At 40.7% G+C, this 25,735-nt stretch overlaps 1 protein-coding gene and 1 pseudogene across 4 annotated transcripts in view; one reads left to right on the forward strand and one right to left on the reverse strand.

Annotated features, from left to right (window-relative positions):
- NHS (NHS actin remodeling regulator) overlaps positions 1-25,735 on the reverse strand; it is a 345,791-nt gene that overhangs the window by 17,151 nt on the left and 302,905 nt on the right. The gene's annotated exons all lie outside the window — the stretch shown is intronic.
- Positions 11,862-12,447, forward strand: LOC139181201 (calcineurin B homologous protein 1 pseudogene; annotated as a pseudogene).

The raw sequence follows: 25,735 nt of genomic DNA on the forward strand, positions 1-25,735 counted from the left end.
TTCCTCCACTGGACTCCTCAAAATTTGCCTCTTCCTCATATTCATAGACTGTATTTGAAGACAAGGCCAGTTTCACAGGCATGTGACCTGTGCAGTCATATAGGACCCCACACTCAGAAGGACTCCATTCTTGGTTTAATGCTGTTGCTATCTTGAAATTCTAAGTTTTTGAGTAATGAGCCCTTGTATTTTCATTTTGCACTGGACCCCACAAATCACATAGGCAATCCTGTTAGAACAATCTAGTAACCAGAATCCCCCTTTCAAGATCTACTGAGAAGGACAGTGAAACTCTTTTAAACTCTGAACCATGTTAGCTTTGGATTCAATTAGCCCTCTAGTGCAGCATTTGGCATACAATATTGCTTTAATGTAACATGAATTATCTCTGGATGTGTCTTTTCATCTATTAAGGTTACTAATTCCTAGAGGTCAGGCGCCATATTTAACTTTTCTTTCAGTTATCCATGATGCCAGCAAAATGCCTCCTCATTTGTAAGAGCTCAACAAATTATTTGTGTATTTGAATGATACCAGCTCTTTGTGTCTTAACAGTGATGGGAAACCCAAATAAAGTCAGGGTCATGTTCAATATCTCAGAAGGAAGCAGACACCACAGACTCCAAGGGTACTTACCATCTTAAGGCAAATAGGCGAAAAATAGAGAAAACCACAAACAACTCTTGGTTTCATCAGAGGCTTAGCATTGGTGTACGCAGTTCTAGTTCTTGAGCCTGTGGTAGACGTGTTTCGGAGGGGAGGAACACTCCAGGTCTAATTCTATTCTAAGTTTGTAAATTTTAACTGACAGGGTTGCTCATTAACTTCTAAGCAAAGCAAAAGCCATCTCCTCCTGCCCAGTTAACTTTGCTCTAGACCTTATTTAAGGACATAGTTTTGTGGAGTCCATGGCTCCCTCATTGAAAGCAACTGTTTTGAAGATGTGGTGTATGTGGACAGAGACTAACTGGCCTCTATCATAAGAATCAATCATAGGTAGTGACATGCAGGTCTCAAGTAAGACACTGGAGTGTGCAAAACAGAGAACTCATGGAAGCAGGAAAAAAGGAACCTGAATGCAAAACCTACATGGAAATCGAACCTGTTTGCAAGAAACCAAACCAAAAGTGCTCATGAAAGGATTTCAAAAAATTACACAGCAGGAAGCAGCAGGGCAGAAAATATATTAGTGATTAATAATAATAGAGTAATTTTGGTAGTTTGTCTTAAATCTCCTTAGTTTTCCTGTTGAATATTTTTTTTCCGGGAATGAAGGATGAGGAGTGATTTTTATTTCTCAGCTGTTTGAGAAACGCCCCCATCCCATTAAACAAGCATGAGGTGACACCTGGGAATGACTAAGGATGGAACGTCCAGAGAGAGCTCTGACTGTTCAGTTCTGGCCACCAATCGAGGTTTCCATGGGTTATACTCCACAGAAGATTCCTTCTCAGCTAATCAGCCTCTCCACTCTTTTTTTAAACTGCAGTATTTACAATATTGTATTAGTTTTCAGGTGTACGATCTATTCCTTTGATAGTAGCTCCAGCCTCCAGCTTGCGAGGGCTGAAACTAGGTACTCTTGAGCTTGTGTGTGTAAGGATTGTGTTCTTTGGTTCCACCACCTAGACACAAGCATGCAAGGCCCTGCAGATGATGGTCTGTCTATGTAGAGTATTTTAGTTCATAATATTCACATGGGCTGTGGTTATATTCTCGCCATGACTTAGTAATTGCCTTAGCATAATATTTTAGACCTTCCTCTTTCTTGGGTATTTGGTCAAAGGAATTAAAATCATTTGGATTATTTCTGATTAGGTTTTTCTATGGCAAATACAGTAGTTCATACAGTGTTTCCCCTTCCTTTTGCAGGCTTCCACTGTGGCTTTCCCACTAAGTTTGAGAGGCCTCAGACTCCGTGTTGCACCATTTTAGAATCAGCCACCACCAGTCATCTTGTCCCTGACAAAAGATGCTTCTCTGATGCTTTTGCTGCATTTCTGTCCCTGCTGGCCCCATCAGTTACAGCCTCAGACCCTTTCCCTGGGTTCCTGTGGAATTGCTTCAATAAGAGCTGGAGTTGTAACCAGTGTTCAGAATAAGAAATAACAGACATCATACTCAACAGCTGTCAAAGAAATATTTTTCGTGAATAATGAAAGAATATTTTCCAAAACCCCAATTTCTCTTGTGGGGTGTGTGTGAGAAAAAGTTCATTTCTACACTTTCATGGCTATGAACAAGTATTTCTCCAAAGATCTCAAGACTTTCTCCTATCTTTCTGTTACTGCCAAAAGAAAAAAACAATCTACCCACAGTTTACTTTCTTTTCAGTTTTATTTTATATGCTGATGGGGGCTTGTTTTGCTTCAAAACTTTCCAGAAGACATCTGTTAAAATGCTGTGGGTATTCCAGCAGGAAATGTTTTGAAAAATTGGCTTTGGTTTGTGATCTAACCGATACCACATGGCATTTATAGAAGTCAACTTTCAGAGCTGATTTATTACTATCATGCTGTCTTAAACACGAGAAATGTTTACTAGAGAATCAATGCTGCGGCACATTTGAATACAGCAAAACTGTCCACTGCAAGCCACTCTGGGCTCCTAGTGAGGTAAGGTGATCTGAAATCTTATTCACATCCTGCCCTGGGGCTTGTTGTCCTTAGACTGAGTCTGCATTTCTGCACGGAGTATGGCCTGTCTGCGAGATAGAGGGGAACTTGTCTGCCTCAGATTTTTCTTCACTGGAGTGTGTGTATGTGTTGTACACAAATAGGAAGTGCTGTGATCTTTCTGAAAGGCTTAAAGGTGTCTGGCATACCTTCTTCACATATGACTCTCGCTGCTACAATTACACAGCATTGTTATTCCCTTGAGACTGTCCCAAAGTCTCCTGCTGGCTGACACTGGCCTCCTATCTTCCCAGAATGTTTAATAACATCATGTTAAACTCATACTGTGTTGCTCTCTTTCCTTTCTTCTCAACTCCAACCTTTACCAAAGTGTACAACCATGGGGAAAACAAAAGGATGAGGTAAGTCAAAGTCTAGGGCCCATCGCAGGCTCTCCCTGTCCCTTTCCTGGTCTCTCCCTCATAATCACACTCTACCAGGCAAAGCAAGGCCTTCATACTTCCCCAGCAGGCCTGAATGCAGCACCTCACATACCCAAAGCCTTCACATCACTCTCCTGGTCAGTTGTGAAGCTGGAGAGAAGCCCACAGACGAGCTCACATCTCCATGCTGAGAACTCCTGGTGATAAACCCAAAGAAAGAAATCTCTCAAGCAGAATTCTGGACAGTGGTTTGTAGGCTAAGAGGAAGATATTTAGGAATAGATGCCTATTGAGTTCTTCTTTTAACCACTCTATACACTAATGTCTATTTAAAGCACATGTACAAATATTCACACTGGGAAAAATGGCCTTATCCTTGTTATGTCTGCTTTTCCCAGTCATACGTTTATTTCTGTTCCCTGACATTGGCACCACCACTTCCTCAATTCTCCTGAGAAGCACTTTACAAAAGGCCAATATGCAAATGCAAAGGCACTCAGTATCATTTCTCATCAGGAAGATTCAAGTGAAAACCACAGTGATATACTAGGGGCTAAAATGTAAAAGATTAATAATACCAAGTGTTGGCAAAGATGTAAAGCAACTCAAACTCTCAAAAATTGCTGGGGAGAATTGAAAGTGGTGTAGCCACTTCAGAGACTAGTAGTGTCTGAACTTAAACACATGAACTTAAACAAGTGTCCACCTTTAAAATTTTTTTTTTTTACTTTTAAAACATTGTAGTCGATTTACAATACTGTTAGTTTCAGATGTATAGCAAAGTGATCCAGTTATACACAAATACATTCCTTTTCATATTATTTTATATCATAGGTTATTACAAGATACTGAATATAGTTTTCTGTGCTGTACAGTAAATCCTTGTGTTTTTTTAAAATCTATTTTATATATAAGGCTGTGTATCTGTTAATCCCATACTCCTAATTTATCCCTCCCTCTGATTTCCCCTTTGGTAATCATAAGTTTATTTTCTATGTCTGTGAATTTTGTTTCTGCTTTGTAAATAAGTTTATCTGTATTATTTTTTAGATTCCACATATAAATGATATCATATAGCATTTGTCTTTCTCTGTCTGACTTATTTACTTAGTGTAAACCTAGTGTAATAATCTCTGGGTCCATCCATGTTACTGCAGATGACAGCATCTCACTTTTGTAATGGCTGAGTACTATTCCATCGTTCCATATTGTGTGTGTACATGTGTGTGCATACCACATCTTTCTCCATTCATCTGTTGATGGACATTTAGGTTGATTCCATGTCTTGGCTATTGTGAATAGTGCTGCTATAAACACTGGGGTACATGTATCTTTTGGAATTAGAGTTTTCTTCAGATATATGCCCAGAAGTGGGATTGCTAGATCATATGGTAGCTCTGTTTTTAGTTTTTTAAGGAACCTCCATACTGTCCTCTATAGTGGGCTGCAGCAAGTTACATTCCCACCAACATTGTAGGAGGGTTCCCTTTTTTCCACACCCTCTCCAGTGTTTATTTGCAGACTGTGTCTACCTTTTAATTCTCTCTTTAAGTATATGGAAGTGTGAAATATGAGTGTCCACAAAAAGCCTTTCACAGAGATATGTATAATACGTTTTTTCATAAAAGCCCCCCAAAACCCCTAACTAGAAATAACTACCAACAGCAGTATGGATAAACAAGTTGTGGAGTACTATATTCATACCATGGAATACTATACAGTAATAAACAAGAGCATGCTATTGATACACATAATATTGACCTCCAAAAAAGCATGTGGAGTGAAAGAAGCCAGATACAAAAGAGTACCTGCTCATTCACTTTTGAATCACATACCATTGATAGATTGATAGACAGTTTGTGTATGAGATCCGCTCCTAGTGAGCAGAGCTTGAACGGCAGTGGCAATAGCAGTGGTGCATTTTTCACCCTCAGAGAGGCCTCCTGAAAGACCCTGTGGAACCACAGAGAATCGCTCTCCTTTTGATCTCAGCTGCTGCTGCTGCTGCTAAGTAGCTTCAGTTGTGTCCGACTCTGTGCAACCCCATAGACGGCAGCCCACCAGGCTCCCCTGTCCCTGGGATTCTCCAGGCAAGAACACTGGAGTGGGTTGCCATTTCCTGCTCCAATGCATGAAAGTGAAAAGTGAAAGGGAAGTCACTCAGTCGTGTCCGACTTTTAGCGACCCCATGGACTACAGCCTACCAGGCTCCTCCATCTGTGGGATTTTCCAGGCAAGAGTACTGGAGTGGGGTGCCATTGCCTTCTCCATGATCTCAGCTAGAACTGAACAAAAATTCTCAGTGTGATGGAATGCAAAATGACGTGTATTTTAAAGTTCAACAATCCTTTGTTTAATGGAATCATATTAATGAAGTAATTTAAATGTACAGAGCACATTAAAATTATATTTTGAAGCATATGTGGAAAGTATTCTCATGGATGGAAAAGAAGGCTACGGGGAGACTGGGGGAGGCGGGGCACAGTTCCCAGCGCTGCTCTGTTATTTATTCACAGGAAGTGCTCTGGCCTGTCCAGAAGAGCACAAAACAAGGCTCACCAGACTACAGTCACTGTGAGGTTACTGCCAGTGAGGACCTTCTTCCTCCCTGGTGGCTAGCTTTGCCAATTGGTGGGGTCACTGCCCAGGGCCACTTAGCATCAATCCTCAAAGGTCGCTTGCACCAAATAAAGATATGAGTGGGGGAGAAGCAGGCCAGGCTTTGAAGTGCTGCAAATAGCACAAATAACTTCCCCAGACCATAGGAGCTGGCAGCATGAGACTCAGCACAGCCCTCAAGTGTGAGGCGGTTCCACCCTCACCCTCTGTGCCTGGCCCTTGGCTGGGGGCTCCAAGGTTGAGGCTGAGCCGGGGCTTCAGTTGCCTCAGCCCCACTGACTGAAGAGCTTTTGCGCATCTGGTCTCCTGCTGAGGGACACGTGCCCCTTGTGACTCAGGCAAAAGCTGGGTAGGGTGCTATTTGACTTTACCACAGCAAAATAAAAAAAAAGCCAACCTTCTCGCACACAAGCTATGCATGTTGCTTCTTTACCCCTCCCCCTCTTTTTTTCTTTAAAAAAAAAAAAAACTGTCTGGCCACATCATGTGGCATGCAGAATCTAGTTGCTTGGGCAGGGATCGAACCCAGGCCTGCCCTGCAGTGGAAGCAGGGTATCTTAACCACCGGACCACGAGGGAAGTTCCTCCTTTTTTTAATTGGCTCTTTTCAAATTCCAGCTCTATGAATGTTATCACATGCATGGACTGCTGTAATCCTAGCACACTTAGGATTCAGAACATTTCCATCATCCCAGCAAAGTCCCCCCACTCCTACCCCTGGCAACCACTCATCTGTCATCCATTACTATGGTTTTGTCTTTCTGAAAGTGTCATATAAATGGGTCATACCTTTTGAGACTGGCTTCTTTCACTCACCCATTATGCCTTTGAGATCCAGCCAAGTTATTGTATTATCAGCAATTTGTTCCTTTTTATTGCGAGTAGTATTAATATCTTATTGTCTGCTTATACTTTGAACAATGAAATGTCTCAGGCATGCAAGAGAATGTCAACCTGAGAATGTTCTGTAATGATGTGTACAAACAAGTAATTTTATTGGCTGTTCCACAGCCAGGGTAATGTTTTACAAAGAAAGAAACTAAAGTCTGCAACAGGGAATTTTCTTTGTTACTCACAATATTTAATATAAACCAGACTCATTGGCTAATGCTGTCCTTAGCTATCGTGCTGGCTCTTAAGCTGTGTCTGTCAGTTCCAAGCCTATCCTTCCACACACTGCACTGGTACTGCCAGGACTCTGCAAACATTTCTGTGCCAGCTGCTCCCTCTTAGCTTTTGCCCTCAGAGTGTCAGCCGCTTTCTGCAGTTACTGTCTCTGTGTCACCTCAGTTTCCCATTTGCCATGCCAGTCTTATAATACCTTCTCTCTTTTAAAATAACTGGGTGCTTTCTGTTTTCCTGACTGGACCTTGACTGATAAGGTACCTAGCATTGGCTCCTGGCTTGCTGATGTCTGAAGCCTCTGAAGTACTTGCTACTTCCAGTTCCTCAGTCAAAGGAGGAAAATATGAACAAGTGTGATGTTCCATGGGATGTCAAGATTTTAATGCTTTCCGCAGTTTGTGGCGGAGAGCAGGGGAGCCAACATAATGTCAAAAGCTAACTGCTTCTAATGGCCCTTGAAAATGGGTATAGAGGAAAAAAGTATTTGCTGGGGTCACTCCACATGCCAGGTGCTGTGCGAACATGCTCCAAGAAAAATACCATATTGGAATAGCAGCTACAAAGTCACAAACTACTTACAGCCAGTTTCCCAAATCTGTCTACCTGCTGTGAAGACTAAACAGGTGAGTGAAGAGGAGAGTGTGAGAGGCATCACCACTCCTCCAGTCTTAGATTTGAAACTCAAGCCAGGCTTTTCTCTCCCTGGGATACTATGAACGAGGCTCTAGAAATGGAGGAAATTAATCCTGTACATACCTAGCCTCGTATCTTCATAAAGCACTGCTATTTGTGATCATGTTATTTCTATGCCCAGAGCCTTTCGATAATTTCCCTTGCCTATGGAATACATTCAAACTTTTTAGTCTGACACACAAGATCCTTCAGGATCTGGTCTGTTGAACCACTGCAGCCAAACCAAACTTTCAAAATACATGTATACGCACTCCGTTTTCTCCTGCCTCCGTGTGCTCGCCCTTGTGGTTTCCTCAGCCTGTAATCCTTTTCAAAATTGCACCCCATCCTTCAAGGTCTTCTCAAATGCTCCTTTACTGTGAAGTTTAATCCTAACAATTTACTCCATTCTAACACCCTACACCAGTTAGGTATTAACACCTGACATTCAATACCATATAATTTCCTCTAGTAGTCATGCACTTTCGATGGCAGAGATTATGTTTCATTCATTTTTGTATCCTCCTAGTACTTACTTCAAAGTGAAGGAATAAATAAGAGGCTACAGTAGGGGAGAGGGCATTCCAAGTGGCAATATTGCTTTGAGAGTGCAGGATATTTTCTAGAGAAGCACATGGAGTTTGGTCTGCATGAAGGATCTGTGGGAAATCCATCTGGAAAGGTAGGTTAGGACCAGATTGTACAGAGGCTGGAGAGTAGCTGGATTAAGGATTTGAAATTATTTCTTTAGGCAGAATGGAGGAATAGAAGGCTTAGGTTTAGGAAAGAATTTGTATGTCAAAGGTTCTCATGCCAAAGTTAGAAATTTTTGTTAACTGGTTTAAAGGAGCAAACTAGATGAGATAAAGGGAAATACCTAAGCTGAAGCAAGACAGACTTGACTTCTACGGACAGTACCTTATTGAGACAGGTCATAAAACAACAGAATACTTCTGAGAAAGCTTGCAAAACTATGAAGATATTTTGTAAAAGCAAAACAAGACTTGTCTAGGACACTGTGGTATGTGTAATTCTTTTATAGAAAAGGAAAGGCGTGGTAGCATTTCTTAGTCCCAACTCTTACAAACCAGTAGAATACTGAAATCCCCAATGTGAATGCATGAATAAAGGGAAGGAAGGGAGAGACTGGATAAGAGAAGACAGAGTTGGGGATGGGGGAGAGGGTGAAGCAGCATGTACCTCTTTATCACCAGGGCAGGTAAATAGTATTGAAAACAACCCTCCTGCTAACTCTGGTCTTTAATCTCTTATGGCTCAAAACTCCATTCTCAGCCTTCTAATTCTTCTGTGAGCTAGATGAGTTTTTCTCAGAAGCTGCCTTCTGATAAGGCTGATTTTTTTCTTCTTGATAAAAAAAGGAAGAATAAATATGGTTATCATTTATAGCTTTGGACTACGACCAAAGGGGCGTGGGCCAGAATTGGAATGATGTCCTCCGTTTACTTCTGAATAAGCCTGTTGGAATGCCCCCGTCTTTCAAATGCACCCCCTTAGTAAGAAGAAAAGTAGGATTTGACAGATTCTTATTTTTAATATCCCTAGATGCCACAGTGTGGTAAGTAAGGAAACTACTATCAGGCTATGAAATGACAAAGAATCTCTGATGTTCTTTCCTGGTTCATTGTATCAAGTCTGACAAAGAATATTACTGTGAACATGATTGGAATAAGTTAACTGTCAACCCTGATGATAAGGATTTAGGTTTCATTGTTTCTCTGGAACCTGATAAACCTCTGCCATCTCATAGCAAGCATCTCCATCCCATACCACAGAGACCATTTGACATCATGCTCTGCATCGCTGGGGAGGCTTGAAGAGGGACGCTTGGTGAGACTGCTGGAGCCTCTTCCCACATTTGCAGAAGAGTGACTTCCATGCCTGTCTATCTAGACAGCAGAATCTAAGCAAGAACTTAGACTCCAAGAGTCCTGGAGACTTGACTGCAGGCCAAATGCAGCAATAGACTGTTCAGCTCAAATGCTGACTTTGATCAGCTGGGGCGGCAGGGACTATGTGGGAAAGAATGTTGTAACCTTCTTGGGAATGCCTGCGTTAAGTTTGTATAGAGGAAGAATATGTGAACATTCCAAGTGTGTGCAGATCTGAGCCTGGACCAGGGGTCTTGACTGATGAGAACAGATAAGCATTCAGCAAGGGATCAGACTGAACTGCTCTGACAAACTGACTCCACACTCTGAAATGGGAATCTATGCCATGATGGTACATTAGGGGCCAAAGTGTCATATACCATGGCAACTTCTCATCATCTGAGAGATTTTTGTGGCCATCTAAATTTTGCTATTTAAAGTAAATAAACTGTGTACTAAGCATTTCCTGGTTGAACTTACCTTTTCCTGAAGCCATATATGTGTCATAGGCATTGGGGTGTAGGTCTCAACTGTGAAATATCTATGGCTAAGAGTATACATTTATTTTTAACTTTATATTTTGAAATAATTTTAAACTTAACAGGGAAGTCACCAAGAAATAGAGTACATGTAATCCTTATCTAGGTTTTCCTAATGTTAACATCTCACATAACCATAGTATACTTATTGAAACCAGGAAATTAACACTGATAAATACTATTAACTGATACAGTAACCTTGTTTGGATTCTATCAATTTTCCCAATAATGTCATTTCTCTGGTCCAGGATTCAATCCAGGATCTCGCATTGGGTTTAGTTGTCAAATCTCCTTAGTCTCCTTCAGTTTGTTATAGTCCCTCAGTCTTTGCCTTCCGTGACCTTAATATTTGTGAAGAGTACTGGCCAGTTATTTTCTAGAATGTCCTTCAAGTTGGACACTGTCTTGTGATTAGACTGAAGTTACTAATTTTTGGCAAGAACCCCACAGAAGTGTTATCTCAGTGCTTCCTGTCAGGGGATTCATGCAGAGGCATGCCTTTTTACTGCTGATGTTAACTTTGATCCCTGGGTTAAGACTGTGTCTGCCCAATATTTGCAGCTCAAGTTACTATTTTCTCTTTATAATCAACAAGTATCTTGTGGGGAGAAACTTTGAAACTATGCAAGTATCCTGTTTCTCAGCACAATAACCCAACTATTTTAGCATCCAGTGATTCAGTTCAGTTCAGTCGCTCAGTTGTGTCTGACTCTTTGCGACCCCATGAACTGCAGTACACCAGGCCTCCCCGTCCATCACCAACTCCCGGAGTCCACCCAAACCCACGTCCATCGAGTTGATGATGCCATCCAACCATCTCATCCTCTGTCCTCCCCTTCTCCTCCTGCCCTCAATCCCTCCCAGCATCAGGGTCTTTTCCAATGAGTCAGCTCTTCACATGAGGTGGCCAAAGTATTGGAGTTTCAGCCTCAACATCAGTCCTTCCCATGAACACCCAGGACTGATCTCCTTTAGGATGGACTGGTTGGATTTCCTTGCAGTCCAAGGGACTCTCAAGAGTCTTCTCCAACACCACAGTTCAAAAGCACCTATTCTTCAGCACTCAGCTTTCTTTATAGTCCAACTCTTACATCCATACATATTGCCTGTAAAAAATTTTGCTGTCACATTTGGCTAAACGGTGATTTAAAACACCTTCCATCACTATTTCTATATTTATTAGTTAGAATCCTTCTGTAAGGAATAGCTACTCACCCCAATGTATTTATTTACTTATCCCAGTTTACTTATGTCAGTATAGACTCCTGGATATTTCTTTTATGCTGTGTCTTATAATCTATTACTATCATTATTTTACTGTCCCAGATTTGGCCATTGGGAGCTCCTTCAAGTTGGTTCCTATGCCTTTTTCACATGGCATTATTATTATTTTAGTACTTTCTTGCTTTCTGGCCTCTCAAGATATTCCAAGCTTGTATTCTATTTTCCCCAGCCCAGTCCTGGAAAGGAGTCCTGGTTTCTTTTTATTACAGAGTGGTATTTAGAAGCAAGTTCTAGGCACTAGATATGCTTAAATGTTACCAGAGTGTCATTGCTTCTAAGGCACTCTCAGATGACAGAGCTAGGAAGTACGTTTGAATACTCATAAATGCATATGTGCACATATTTTGTGCCTAACTACCTGCATATGTGTGTGTGTGTGAAAATACATGTATGAATTTATAGTGGTACTTTAGATTCTAACCTAACACCAAGGGATTGATTCTTGATGTCCCTCTTTCCTTATTTGGAACTCCTTTCTCCAAAGGTGACTAATCATCCACAAAGTATTTGTTCAATCCTAGTATACACAAAAAGTAGTTTCAGAATTTCTAACTCGTTCTCTTGTAAAGAAAAAATTTACCAACTAAAGTATAATATTTGTGTACAATTCCTTTTGTCTTTAGTCTACACTGTTTCTAAAGGTGTGGGGGCTCCCTGAGGAGCTGTCATGTGCGAATGGGGTCTCAGGCTTCCATGTCACTGTGGAGGGAAGAGCTTGAGGAGGATCAAGACAGAGACCTGCTTCTCCCACAATCAAATCATCTACCTCTACAGCCAGTTCACCAGCCTGGACAAAAGTGAGAATGGGACCCTCAGCTGGGAAGATTTCCAGTGGATTCCAGGACTTGTCATCAAGCCACTTGGGGACTGGCTCATCAGCGGCTTCTTTCCAGACGGAAAAGATCAGGCAGGCTTCCATGGCTTCATAAAATCTTTGGCTCACTTCTGACCCACTGAAGATAGTGCAAAGTGCAAAGATAAGAATGGACCAGAACCACTTAACAGCCGAAGCAACAAACTGTACTTTGCTTTTCGACTATATGATTTGGATAAAAATGACAAAATCTTCCACAATGAGCTATTCCAGGTTCTTTGCATGATGGCTGGAGTGAATGTCTCGGATGAGCAGCTGGGTGGCATCACAGACAGGACCATTCAGGAGGCTGATCTAGAGAGGGATGGTGCCATATCTTTTGAAGAATTTGTTGAGGCTTTGGAGAAGGTGAACTGGCAAGCAGAAAGTGAGCATCCAATTTCTTGACTAAAAGGCCAAGACCAGACTGTTCCCTGCTCTCTAGTATCTAAGAACTGGACGTGAGAGTCCTCCTGTCTCCCAGCCCTCCCTCTCCCCTGTTATCTATCCAAGATAATACGGCAACCTCCCTTTGGTGTACATGGTGCATTCCAGAACGGCACACCCAGTTCATTCCTGTTCAGTATCCATTCACCAGTTCCCCCTTTATAAATATCACCACCGTCCCCCAGTTATGCTGCTGAATGCTACACATCCATCCAGTCTGAGAAACTGAGAGAGCGACTCAAGCCAAGAAGCAGCCAGGCGATCTCTGTTACTGATACAGACCGTAGCTACCCCACTGTCCCTCCTCAGCATGCAACTTTGGCCTTTTCCATGTGGCCTTTGCTTCCTGTTTCTCTGTCACCCAGTCATCCATTGCCTTGATCTTTCAGTCTGCATGCCCTTTGTCATGCCTCCAAATCTCCTCTCTTAAATATATGTCTAACTTGACAGGATGCTTCTGTGGCATGGCAGCTTTTATTTACCTTTGCTCATAAATGAGGCTCTGGGACGTTGTCTCCCCAGGAGCATTCTGGGAACCAACACTTGTCTCAGAAGAATGTGACCATCTGTTTGTCCCTTGCACTCTGCTCTGTCATCAAAGGGCTGCTGGAGGGAGACATTCTTCTTGAGAGGTGTCGAGCCAAGTCTTCCAGATGGCTTGCCATGGGTGCTTGACCTCTGGCCTCTGATTCTGCACATGAAGGGTGGCTACTCTGTGGGTACCCGTTAGTACAGTGTTGTTTCTTCAGAAAATAGCCACATGCCTGCTGGTCTGCTCAGCTTTGGGGCACTGTCACAAGCAGAGGAGCCGCCCTGACAGTCTGCCTCGGACTCTCCAAACAAGAGAGCCTCTTGTGTCCCCAGCTCTGCAGCATGCTTTATACAAGTTGGTACTGCACACCCTGGAATGTTTTTCACTGCATGTTTCCAGTGGAAAGAGTTATGGAGAGGCCTAATTCATCCTGTCCAAGGGATTTCAAGATTGTCCTTAGTATCCTCAAGGTTTTTGCACTTGGCAAATAATTATGTCAGAAGCCATAGTCGGCTCCCAGTAGAGGTCCAGAGCACTGACCATATTGTTACATTAGCTGTCCGGTTATGCTGGCTTCCTGCCTCCACTGGTAACTGCTTAGAATCAAGGAGTCTGGCAGTGGTGGCACAAGCCGAGGTAGCACTGTAGACCTTTCAGCGAGCCAGGAGTCAGAGCAGCTTCTTTGCCAAAGTCAGCTTAGTTTAGACCTCACCCCAAAAGGCTGTTGCCATCCTAACACCTAAATCTGTTCGTTCATATATCTGCCTGTGGTGGATTTTCTCCTTATCACCAAATTCAGACTTAAATCGAAGAAACTAGGGAAAACCATGAGACCATTCAGGTATGACTTTAAATCAAATCCCTTACAATTATATGGTGGAAGTGACAAATAGATTCAAGGGTTTAGATATGATAGACAAATTGCCTGAAGAAGTATGGACAGAGATTCATCACATTGAACAGGAAGCAGTGATCAAGACCATCCCCAAGAAAAAGAAATACAAAAAGGCAAAATAGTTGTCTGAGGAGGCCTTACAAATAGCTGAGAAAAGAAGAGGAGCTAAAGGCAAAGGAGAAAAGGAAAGATATACCCATTTGAATGCAGAGTTCCAAAGAATACCAAGGAGAGATAAGAAAGCCTTCCTCAGCAATCAATGCAAAGAAATAGAGGAAAACAATAAAATGGAAAAGACTAGAATCTCTTCAAGAAAATTAGAGATACCAAGGGAACATTTCATGCTTTCTTGAGCATGAAAGATGGGCACAATAAAGGACAGAAATGGTATGGACCTAACAGAAGCAGAAGAGATTAGGAAGAGGTGGCAAGAATACACAGAAGAACTATACAAAAAAGGTCTTCATGACCCAGATAACCACGATGGTGTGATCACTCACCTAGAGCCAGACATCCTGGAATGTGAAGTCAAGTGGGCCTTAAGAAGCATCACTACCAACAAAGCTAGTGGATGTGATGGAATTCCAGTTAAGCTATTTCAAATCCTAAAAGATGATGCTGTGAAAGTGCTGCACTCAATATGCCATCAAATTTGGAAAACTCAGCAGTGGCCCCAGGACTGGAAAAGGTCAGTTTTCATTCCAATCCCAAAGAAAGCTAATGACAAAGAATGTTCAAACTACAGCACAATTGTACTCATCTCACATGCTAGCAAAGTAATGCTCAAAATCCTCCAAGCCAGGCTTCAACAGTACATGAACTGTGAACTTCCAGATGTTCAAGCTGGTTTTAGATAAGGCAGAGGAACCAGAGATCAAATTGCCAACATTTTTTAGATCATCAAAAAAGCAAGAAAGTTCCAGAAAAACATCTACTTCTGCTTTATTGACTATGCCAAAGCCTTTGACTGTGTGGATCACCACAAACTGTGGAAAATTCTGAAAGAGATGGGAATACCAGATCACCTTACCTGCCTCCTGAGAAATCTGTATGCAGGTCAAGAAGCAACAGTTAGATCTGGACATGAAACAATGAACTGGTTCCACATCAGGAAAGGAGTACGTCAAGGCTGTATATTGTCACCCTGCTTATTTAACTTCTATGCAGAGTACATCATGTGAAATGCCGGGCTGGATGAAGCACAAGCTGGAATCAAGATTGCTGAGAGAAATATCAATAACCTCAGATATGCAGATGATACCACCTTTATGGCAGAAAGCAAAGAACTAAAAAACCTCTTGATGAAGGTGAAAGAGGAGAGTGAAAAAGCTGGCTTAAAACTTAACATTCAGAAAACTAAGATCATGGCATCCGATCCCATTGCTTCATGGCAAATAGATGGGGAAACAATGGAAACAGTATGAGACTTTATTTTCTTGGGCTCCAAAATCACTGCAGATGGTGACTGTAGCCATGAAATTAATTAAAAGACACTTGCTCCTTGGAAGAAAAGTTATGTCCAACTGAGACAGCATATTAAAAAGCAGAGACATTTCTTTGCCAAGAAAGGTCTGTCTAGTCAAAGCTTTGGCTTTTCCAGTAGTCATGTATGGATGTGAGAGTTGGACTATAAAGAAGGCTGAGCACTGAAGAATTGATGCTTTTGAACTGTGGTGTTGGAGAAGACTCTTGAGAGTCCCTTGGACTGCAAGGAGATCCAACCAGTCCATCCTAAAGGAAATCAGTCCTGAATATTCATTGGAAGGACTGATGTTGAAGCTGAAACTCCAATACTTTGGCCAATACTCCAATACAATACAACTCCAATACAAACTCCAATACTGATGCGAAGAATTGACTCATTGGAAAAGACCCTGATGCTGGGAAAGATTGAAGATGGGAGGAGAAGGGGATGACAGAGGGTGAGATGGTTGGATGGCATCACCAACTCGATGGACATGAGTTTGAGCAAGCTCCGGGAGTTGGTGGACAGGGAAGCCTGGCGTGCTGCAGTCCATGGGATCTCAAAGAGTCAGACACGACTGAGCGACTGAACTGAACTCAACTGGTGGATTTTCTCTGACTCACTGTGTGCTTCCTTGCTTGGAAAGAAGCAATTCTTTAGGAAAGGAATGGCCAAAGAACACCACTGCAAAGAGAAAGGAAAGGAATGGGGGACAGAGGAGTGGCTGGCTGAGATCGCTCAAGTACAAACAATGAGGAATTCTGTATGATGTATCATTCTGGCTTTCTGATGAAGTGATATAACACAGGAATTGTTTACAAGGGGAGAACTGTCTGATAAGCATCTATGCAGCACCTCAGAGGCTCTTTGACTTGAATTTTTAAAGTTCCTAAGTTTATGGCTTTGCCCTCTTTCAGCAGTAATAGCATACTGTTTAAATCCTTGGCCATGCCTTATTCTTCTATTTAAAATTATACTCATCAGTCCATCAATAAATATTTATGATTAAGACAAAACAACAAAATAAACATAGGTTTTTCCAAAGTTACTTAGGTTAGCTATTTTCTTCCCCATCTCCTTCGGTGTGGTTATGATATTCATTTGTAATATAGTTAGGTTTATTTGTTATTGCCTGTTTTCCATTTTGGCTTCTCTTTACATTCGGGCTGATGTTAATTATTTATTTATCAGGTTGGGTATGTGATACACTGGGGCTTCCCAGGTGGCACTAGTGGACTAGTGGTAAAGAACCCACCTGCCAGTGGAGGAGACATAAGAGACACGGGTTCGATCCCTGAGTTGGGAAGATCCCCTGGAGGAGGGCATGGCAACCCACTCCAGTATTCTTGCCTGGAGAACTCCATGGACAGAGGAGCCTGGCAAGCTATGGTCCATAAGAGTGCAAAGTGTCAGACACGACTGAAGCGACTTAGCATGCATGCATTCGTGTGAAAGATTACTTGGGTTCTAAGAGTTAGAGCTCCCCAAAATATACTCAAAGACATGCTACCTCCTTCCCATCCCCCATGCTTTCTACCCCATTCCTACCACACCCTGTTGGTAAACCCGTCTCATTCGTTTCTGGTTTCTCTCTCCTGTATAGTCGGTTTTGCCGTAACTCTTGTTTTGAAAAAGCAAGTTTGTCCCAGCATGAGTGCTATCTTAGAGAACAATCTGAGCTTAGCGTGAATTTTGTGTTTGTTTATCCACAATTTCGTGCATGAGAAGCTCTAGGTGAATGCAGGAACTGACCCAGCTGACCTGAACTGTGGAAAAACACAAAATGCACACACCTCAATCATCTCTGAGCCCCCTTGGTTCCCCTTTGTCTTAGCAGCCATGCCTATCACCATCCGGTACTGCACCTGCCTTCTGATTTCAGGCACCCCTGCATCTCCCCCTTCTCCTGACCCCCATGCCACAAGCACACTTTAGGGCCTTTTCTAGGGAAAGTAACATATTTATTGTATTATACATTTCTTAACCATTTCGCACGTGTAAACCTGTGCTACTTTTATTAGGTTCCTATCTTTGTATATGTGTGTGTGACAGAAATGTTTTGAGTGTTGTGCTCTGTTTTCTCCATAAACCTTTTGATTTTTATTGTGCAGTTCTGCATAATGTGAAGATTTATAAGGATGGCTATGTGGTGCTATAGCAGAATTGACTATTTCTTTTACACAAATAAGTGGATACCTTCATATTTTCTTATATATCCTTCTTTGTAACATGAAGGGTAGCATACTGTAGACACTCTTTTGGGCTTTGCCTTTGTCCCTTAAGCGTATGTCCTGGAAAGCACTCCTTATTAGCTCATAAAATATTTTTTTACAGCTGCATAGTACTTCATTATGTGGATGTCCTGTAGTGTATTCCATCACTACATGTACAGAACCACAGAAAAAGGGCTAATATCATTAATGAATAAATACCTCTTAAATATATCCATCTGTTTATAGGCACCTTGGTTGTTTCCAGTATCTCATAACTGTAAACAACACTGCAATGAATAATCTTTTTGTATTATTGGAGGTGAAGGTTTAGCAAGATTTCTAGGGCAGAAAGTGAGTGCATATGTGGTTGTGTTAGAGACTGCCAAATTCCCTTCCAGATAGGCTGTCCAAAAAGTTTGCATTTCCACCAGCAATATTTGTGAGCACCTGTTTTCTCCCCAATTACACCAATGGAATAGAGTATGTTGTCATATTGTTTAATTTTTCCTAATCTGATGCTGCTACTGCTGCTAAGTCACTTCAGTCATGTCCGACTCTGTGTGACCCCATAGACAGCAGCCCACCAAGCTCACCCGTCCCTGGGATTCTCCAGGCAAGAACACTGGAGTGGGCTGCCATTTCCTTCTCCAATGCATGAAAGTGAAAAGTGAAAGTGAAGTCGCTCATTCGTGTCCGACTCTTAGCGACCCCATGGACTGCAGCCTACCAGGCTCATCCGTCCATGGGATTTTCCAGGCAAGAGTACTGGAGTGGGGTGCCATTGCCTTCTCCGTTTTCCTAATCTAATAGGTGATAAATGGTATCTGTATTGTTTGTATTTCTCTAATTATGAGTTTGAACAATTTTCCCTAAGTTTAACAAACGTTTTCATGTTTTCTTCTGGATTGTCTGTTCAAGGCTTTCCCCCCACATTTCTACCAGATTTTTGCTCCTTTCTTTGTCCCTCATTTTTAAGAGATATTTATCTATTAGTGATATCAGTCCTTTTTCCCTATGGTATACGTCGCACATATATTCTCCCAGTTTTTGGTTATCGTTTGACTTTGTTTATGGTGTCTCAGCATGCAAAAAAGTTAATGTTCAAATTTATCAGTATTCTCTTTTATTGCCTCTGTTGTCAGAGTTACAGAGCCATTTCCTAGACCAAGGGCAAAGAATAATTCACCCCTACTCTGTAATAGTACTTGTATGGTTGCATTTTTTATGTTTAGGTCTCTGATCCCTTTGGAGTTCAATCTTGCATAAGGTGTGAAGTATAACTCTAATTAAATGGTTCTCAACCAGGGGAGATGTAACAGTGTCTGGAGACATTTCAGGTTGTCAAAACTAGGGGAAGGTGTGCTCCTGACATCTAGTGTATAGAGGCCAAGGATGCTTCTAAACATCATACAGTGCATAGGCTAGCTTCCACAGCAAAAAATGATCTGACTCAAAATGTCAGTAGTGTCGAGATTGTGAAATTCTGATAAAATTTTTTTTCTTCAACAAGTGGCTACACAGTTGTTCCAGCATCATTAAAAAAAAAAGAAACAACTCTCTATCTTTTTGCCTCAATGTTTAGCGATACTACCTCTATCAGATATTTTCATATATACTTGGGTCCATATCTGGAATTTGTATTCTGTTCTACTGGTATATTTATGCCAGTATCACAGTGTTGTAATTCAGTGTATTTAGGCTTTAAAGATACTTTAATATCTGTTAGGGCTAGTCCCCCCTTATAGGTGTCTTTTTGTCAGGGTTTTACTGGCTATTCTTTTTTTTAATAGACTATTTTTAATTGAATGGGTCTTTAAATTCTATAGTGCTTTGCAATTTTCAGAAGTTTCACACACAATTTCATATAACCCCATAATAACCTATGTTACCCCTCCCCTCTTCCCTCTCCTTATGGTAACCACTGGTTTGATCTCTCTATCTCTGATTCTGCTTCTTTTTTTTGTTTTATTTGCTAGTTTGTTGCTTTTAGTTTCTACATGTAGGTGATTATCATACAGTATTTGTCTTTCTCTGTCTGATTTATTTAATTTAGCATGAGTGAGTGAGTGAAGTTGCTCAGTCATGTCTGACTTCTTGCGACTCCGTGGACTGTAGCCCACCAGGCTCCTCCATCCATGGGATTCTCCAGGCAAGAATACTGGAGTGGGTTGCCATTTCCTTCCAAATCCATCCATGTTGCTGCAAATGGCAAAATTTTATTTTTATGGCTGAGTACTATTCCATTATATACCCACACGCACCATATCTTCTTTATCTATTCATCTGTTGATGACAGGTTGGTTCCATCTCTTGGCAATTGTAAATAATGCTGCTATGAACACTGGGGTGTGTGTACATTTCTGAATTAGTGTTTCGGGATTGTTTTTTCCAGATATATGCCCAGGAGTGGAATTGCTGGGTCATATGGTAGTTCTGGAGAAGGCAATGGCAACCCACTCCAGTACTCTTGCCTGGAGAATCCCATGGGTGGAGGAGCCTGGTGGGCTGCAGTCCATGGGGTCACTAAGAGTCAGACATGACTGAGCGACTTCACTTTCCCTGTTCACTTTCATGCATTGGAGAAGGAAATGGCAACCCACTCCAGTGTTCTTGGCAACCCACTCCAGTGTTCTTGCCTGGAGAATCCCAGGGATGGCAGGGCCTGGTGGGCTGCCGTCTATGGGGTCACACAGAGTCGGACACAACTGAAGTGACTTAGCAGTAGCAGCAGCAGCATGGTAGTTCTACTTTTAGTTTTTAGAGAAACCACCATACCGTTTTCCACAGTGGCTGCACCAATTTACATTCCCACCAAGTATTCAAAGGTTCCTTTTTCTCCAGACCCTGCCTTGCATTTATTATTTATAATAAATAATATTTTTGATTATGGCATTCAGATGTGTGTGAGGTGATCCTCATTGTAGTTTTCATTTTCATTTCTCTAATAATTAGTGATGTTGAGCATCTTTTCATGTGCCTGTTGGCCATCTGCATTTCCTTTTGGAAAAATGTCTATTCAAGTCTTCTGCCCATTTGTTAATCTGGTTGTTTGGTTTTTTGATGTTGAATTGTATGAGCTGTTTATTTTTAACTGGAGGATAATTGCTTTACAATACTGTGTTGGTTTCTGCCATACTGTATGAGCCATTTACATTTCTTAGATATGATCCCTTCATTGGTCATATCATTTGCAAATATCTTCTCTCATTCAGTAGGTTATCTTTTCATTTTGTTGATGGTTTCCTTTGCTGTGTAAAAGCTTTTAAGTTTAATTAGGTCCCATTTGTTTATTTTTGCTTCAGGAGGTGGATCAAAAAATATATTGCTGTGATTTATGTCAAAAAGAATGTTCTATGTTTTCCTCTAGGAGTTTTATAGTATATGGCCTTACATTTAGGTCTTGAATCCATTTTGAGTCTATTTTGTATATGGTGTTAGAGAATTCTTTTACATGTAGCTGTCTAGGTTTCTCAGCACCACTTAAAAGAGACTACCTTTTCTCCGTTGTATATTCTTGCCTCCTTTGTTGTAGATTCACTGATTTTAAGTGTGTGAGTTTATTTCTGGGCTCTCTATTCTGTTTTGTTGATCTATGTGCCAGTACTTGGTGCCAGTACCATATTTTTTTTGATGACTATAGCCTTGTAGTATAGGCTGAAGACTGGGAGCATGATTCCTCCAGCTCTGTTTTTCTTTCTCAAGACTGTTTCAACTATTCAGGGTCTTCTGTGTTTCCATACAAATTTAAAAATTATTTGTTCTCATTTTTTGAAAAAAATGCCACTGGTATTTTGATAGCTCAGTTGGTAAAGAATCCACCTGCCATGCAGGAGACCCCAGTTTGATTCCTGGGTCAGGAACATCTGGTGGAGAAGGGATAGGCTACCCACTCCAGTATTATTGGGCTTCCCTTGTGGCTTAGCTGGTAAAGAATCTGCCTGCAGTGTGGGAGGCCTGGGTTCTATCCCTGGGTTGGGAAGATCCCCTGGAGAAAGGAAAGGCTACCCACTCCAGTATTCTGGCCTGGAGAATTCCATGGACTGTATAGTCCATGGGGTCACAAAGAGCTGGACACGAGTGAGCGGCTTTCACTCTTTCCCTTCTTTGCACTGAATCTGTAGATTTCCTTGGGTAGTATGATCATTTTAACGATAGTCTTCCAGTCTAAGAACATGATATACTTTCTATCTGTTTGTGTTGTCTTCAGTTAATTTTATTAATGTCTTACAGTTTTACAAGTACAGGTCTTTTACCTCCTTAGATGGGTTTATTACTAGTTTTTTTTTTTTCTTTTTGATGCAATGCTAAGTGGGATTGTTTCCTTAATTTCTCTTTCTGATAGTTTATATTAGTGTATACAAGTGCAACATATTTCTGTATTTTAATTTTATACCAAATTCATTGAGCTCTAGTACCTTTCCAGTGGCATCTTTAGGATTTACTATGTATAGTATCATGTCATCTGCAAAAAGTGCATTTTACTTCTTCCTTTCCAATTTGGATTCCTTTTGTTCCTTTTTCTCATCTGATTGCTGTGGGTAGGACTTCAAAACTATGTTGAATAAAAGTGGCAAGAGTGGCCATCCTTGCCTTGTTCCTTAACTTAGAGGAAATGCTTTCAGCTTTTCACCATTGGCATGATGTTAGTTGTGGGTTTATCATGTATGACCTTTATTTAGTGGAGTTATGTTACCAATATGCCCACTTTCTGGATTTTTTTTAAATCATAAATGGATGTTGAGCTTTATCAGAAGATTTTTCTGCATCTGTTGGGGTGCTCATATGGTTTTTATGCTTATATTTGTTAATGTAGTGTGTCACATTGATTGATTTGTGGATACTGAAAAATCCTTCCATCCCTGGGATAAATCTCACTTGATCAGGGTGTATGAGCCTTTTAATGTATTGTTGGATTTGTGTTGTTAACATTTTGTTGAGGATTTTTGCATCTATGTTCGTCAGTGATGTTGGTCTGTAATTTTCTTTTTTGTGATAACTCTGTCTGGTTTTGGTATCGTGGTGACACTGGCCTCATAGAATGAGTTGAGAAGTGTTCCTTCTTCTGCAATTTTTTGGAATATTTTGAGAAGGATAGGTCTTAACTTTTCTCTAAATGTTTGGTGAATTCACCTGTGAAGTCATCTAGCCCTGGACTTTTTTATGGGGTGGGGGTGAGTTTTTGCAAAACTAATACAATTATGTAAAGTTTAAAAATAAAATAAAATTAAAAAAATAAATAAATAAAATAAAATTACTGGTTCAATTTCATTATTGGAAATTGGTCTGTTCATATTTTCTATTCCTTCCTGGTTCAGTCTTGGAGAGTGTACCTTTCTAAGGGTTTGTCCATGTGTCTTCTAGTTTGTTCATTTTATTGCCATATAGTTGTCTGTAGTAGTCTTTTGGTGGTTTAGTCGTTAAGTTGTGTCCGACTCCTGCAACCCTATGGACTGTAGCCCACCAGGCTCCTCTGTCCATGGGATTTTCCAGGCAAGAATACTGGAGTGGGTTGCCATTTCCTTCTCCAGGGGATCTTCCCAACCCAGGAATCAAACCTGGGTCTCCTGTATTGTAGGCAGATTCTTTACTGACTGAGCTACAAGGGAAGCCCTAGTAGTCTCTTATCCTTTTTATTTCTGTGGTGTCTATTTTATTTATTTATTTCAATTGGAGTATAACTGCTTTACAGTGTTGTGTTAGTTTCTGCTGAACAACAGTGTGAATGAGCTATATGTATACATATATCTCCTCCCTCTTGAGCCTCCCTTCCACCCTCTAGGTCATCACAGAGCATCAAACTGAGCTCCCTGTGGTACACAGCAGCTTCCCACTACTCATCTATTTTACACATGGTGGTGTATATGCTGCCCTCTCAATTCATCTTATGTCCACAAATCCATTCTCTCTGTCTGTATTCCTGTCCTGCAGATAGTTCATCAGTACCATTTTTCTAGAGTCCATATATATGCGTTAACATACAATTTTTGTTTTACTCTTTTTGACTTACTCACTCGGTATCACAGACTCTGGGTTCATCCACATCTCTACAAATGGCCCAGGTTTGTTCCTTTTTAGGGGTAATATTCCATTGTATATATGGACCATATCTCCATCCATTTATCTGTCAGTGAACACTTAGGTTGCTTCTATGTCCTGGCTATTGCAAATAGTGTTGCAGTGAACATTGGGGAACATGTGTCTTTTCGAATTATAGTTTTCTCAGGGTATATGCCCAGTAGTGGGAATTCTGGGTCATATGGTAGTTTTGTTTTTAGTTTTTTAAGGCGCCTCCATACTGCTCTCCAGAGTGGTTGTATCAATTTATATTCCTACCAACAATGCAAGCGGGTTCCCTTTTCTCCACATGCTCTCCAGCAATTGTTTGTACAATTTTTGATGATGGCCATTCTGACCAGTGTGAGGTGATACCTCATTGTAGCTTTGATTTGCATTTCTCTAATAAAAAGCCATGTTGAGCATCTTTTCATGTGTTTATTAGCCATCTGTAGGTCTTCTTTGGAGAAATGGCTATTTAAGTCTTTCACCTGTGTTTTGATTGGGTTGTTTGTTGTTTTGATATTGAGCTGCATGAGCTGCTTATATATTTTGGAGATAATATTTTGGATAATATTTTGGAGACATATTTTGTCAGTTGCTTTGTTTGCAAATATTTTCTGCCATTCTGAGGGTTGTTTTTTCATCTTATGTAGAGTTTCCTTTGCTGTGCAAAAGCTCTTAAGTTTAATTAGGTTCCATTTATTTATTTTTGTTTTTGTTTTTATTTTCATTACTCTAGGAGGTGGGTCAAAAAGGATCTTGCTGCAATTTATGTCAAAGAGTGTTTTGCCTATGTTTTCCTCTTAGAGTTTTATAGTGTCTGGCCTTACATTTTGTTCTTTAATCCATTTTGAGTTTATTTTTGTGTATTATGTTAGGAAGTGTTCTAATTTCATTCTTTTACATGTAGCTGTCTAGTTTTCCCAGCACTACTTATAGAAGAGGCTTTCTTTTCTCCACTGTGTATTCTTGCCTCCTTTGTCAAAGGTAAGGTGACCATAGGTGCATGAGTTTATCTCTGAGCTTTCTGTCCTGTTTCATTGATGTATATTTCTGTTTTTTTGCCAGCACCATACTGTCTTGATGACTCTAGCTTTGTGGTACCATCTAAAGTCAGGGAGCTTGATTCCTCCAGCTCCATTTTCCTTTCTCAAGATTCCTTTGGCTCTTTGGGATCTTTTGTGTTTCCAAACAGATTGTAAAAATATTTTGTTATAGTTCTGTGAAAAATGCCATTGGTGATTTGAAAGGGATTGCATTGACTTTGTAGGTTGCTTTGGGTAGTATAGTCATTTCACAATATGGATTCTTTCAATCCTAGAACATGGTATATCTCTCCATCTGTTTGTATCATCTTTGATTTCTTTCATCAGTGTCTTATAGTTTTTCTGGATACAGGGCTTTTGTGTCCTTAGGTAGGTTTATTCCTAGGTATTTTATTCTTTTTGTTGCAATGGTGAATGAGATTGTTTCCTTAATTTCTCTTTCTGATTTTTCATTGTTAGTATATAGGAATAGAAGAGATTTTGGTGTTTTAATTCTGTATCCTGTGAGTTTACTAAATTCATTGATTAGTTTTAGTAGTTTTCTGGTGGCATTTTTAGGATTTTCAGTATCATGTCATCTGCAAACAGTGACAGCTTTACTTCTTTTCCAGTCTGGATTCCTTTTCTTTTTCTTCTCTGATTGCCATGACCAAGACTTCCAAAACTATGTTGAAAAATAGTGGCAAGACTGGGCACCCTGAATAAATTTCAAAAATCCTGCATTTGTATTCTCCTCCCCTCATGATTGCTTTATTTTTGTTGCAAGGCTTATGGAATCTAAATTCTGCAACCAGAGATTGAACCTGTGCCCCATGCATAGGAAGCATAGAGTTCTAACCACTGGATTGCCAGGGAATTCCCACAATTACTATTTTTAATATCATATTTTTATGTAGTTATTTTGTGTATTCCTTAACAGTTTATTGTGGATATAGATGATTTTACAATACTTTTGTCTTTAACCTCCCTACTAGTTTTTTGGGGATGATTTTCTACCCTTACTGTATATTTGCCTTTACTGGTGAGCTTTCTTGTTTTGTA

Source organism: Bos indicus, chromosome X (assembly GCF_029378745.1).
Source record: "Bos indicus isolate NIAB-ARS_2022 breed Sahiwal x Tharparkar chromosome X, NIAB-ARS_B.indTharparkar_mat_pri_1.0, whole genome shotgun sequence".
Classification (NCBI taxonomy): Eukaryota; Metazoa; Chordata; class Mammalia; order Artiodactyla; family Bovidae; genus Bos; species Bos indicus.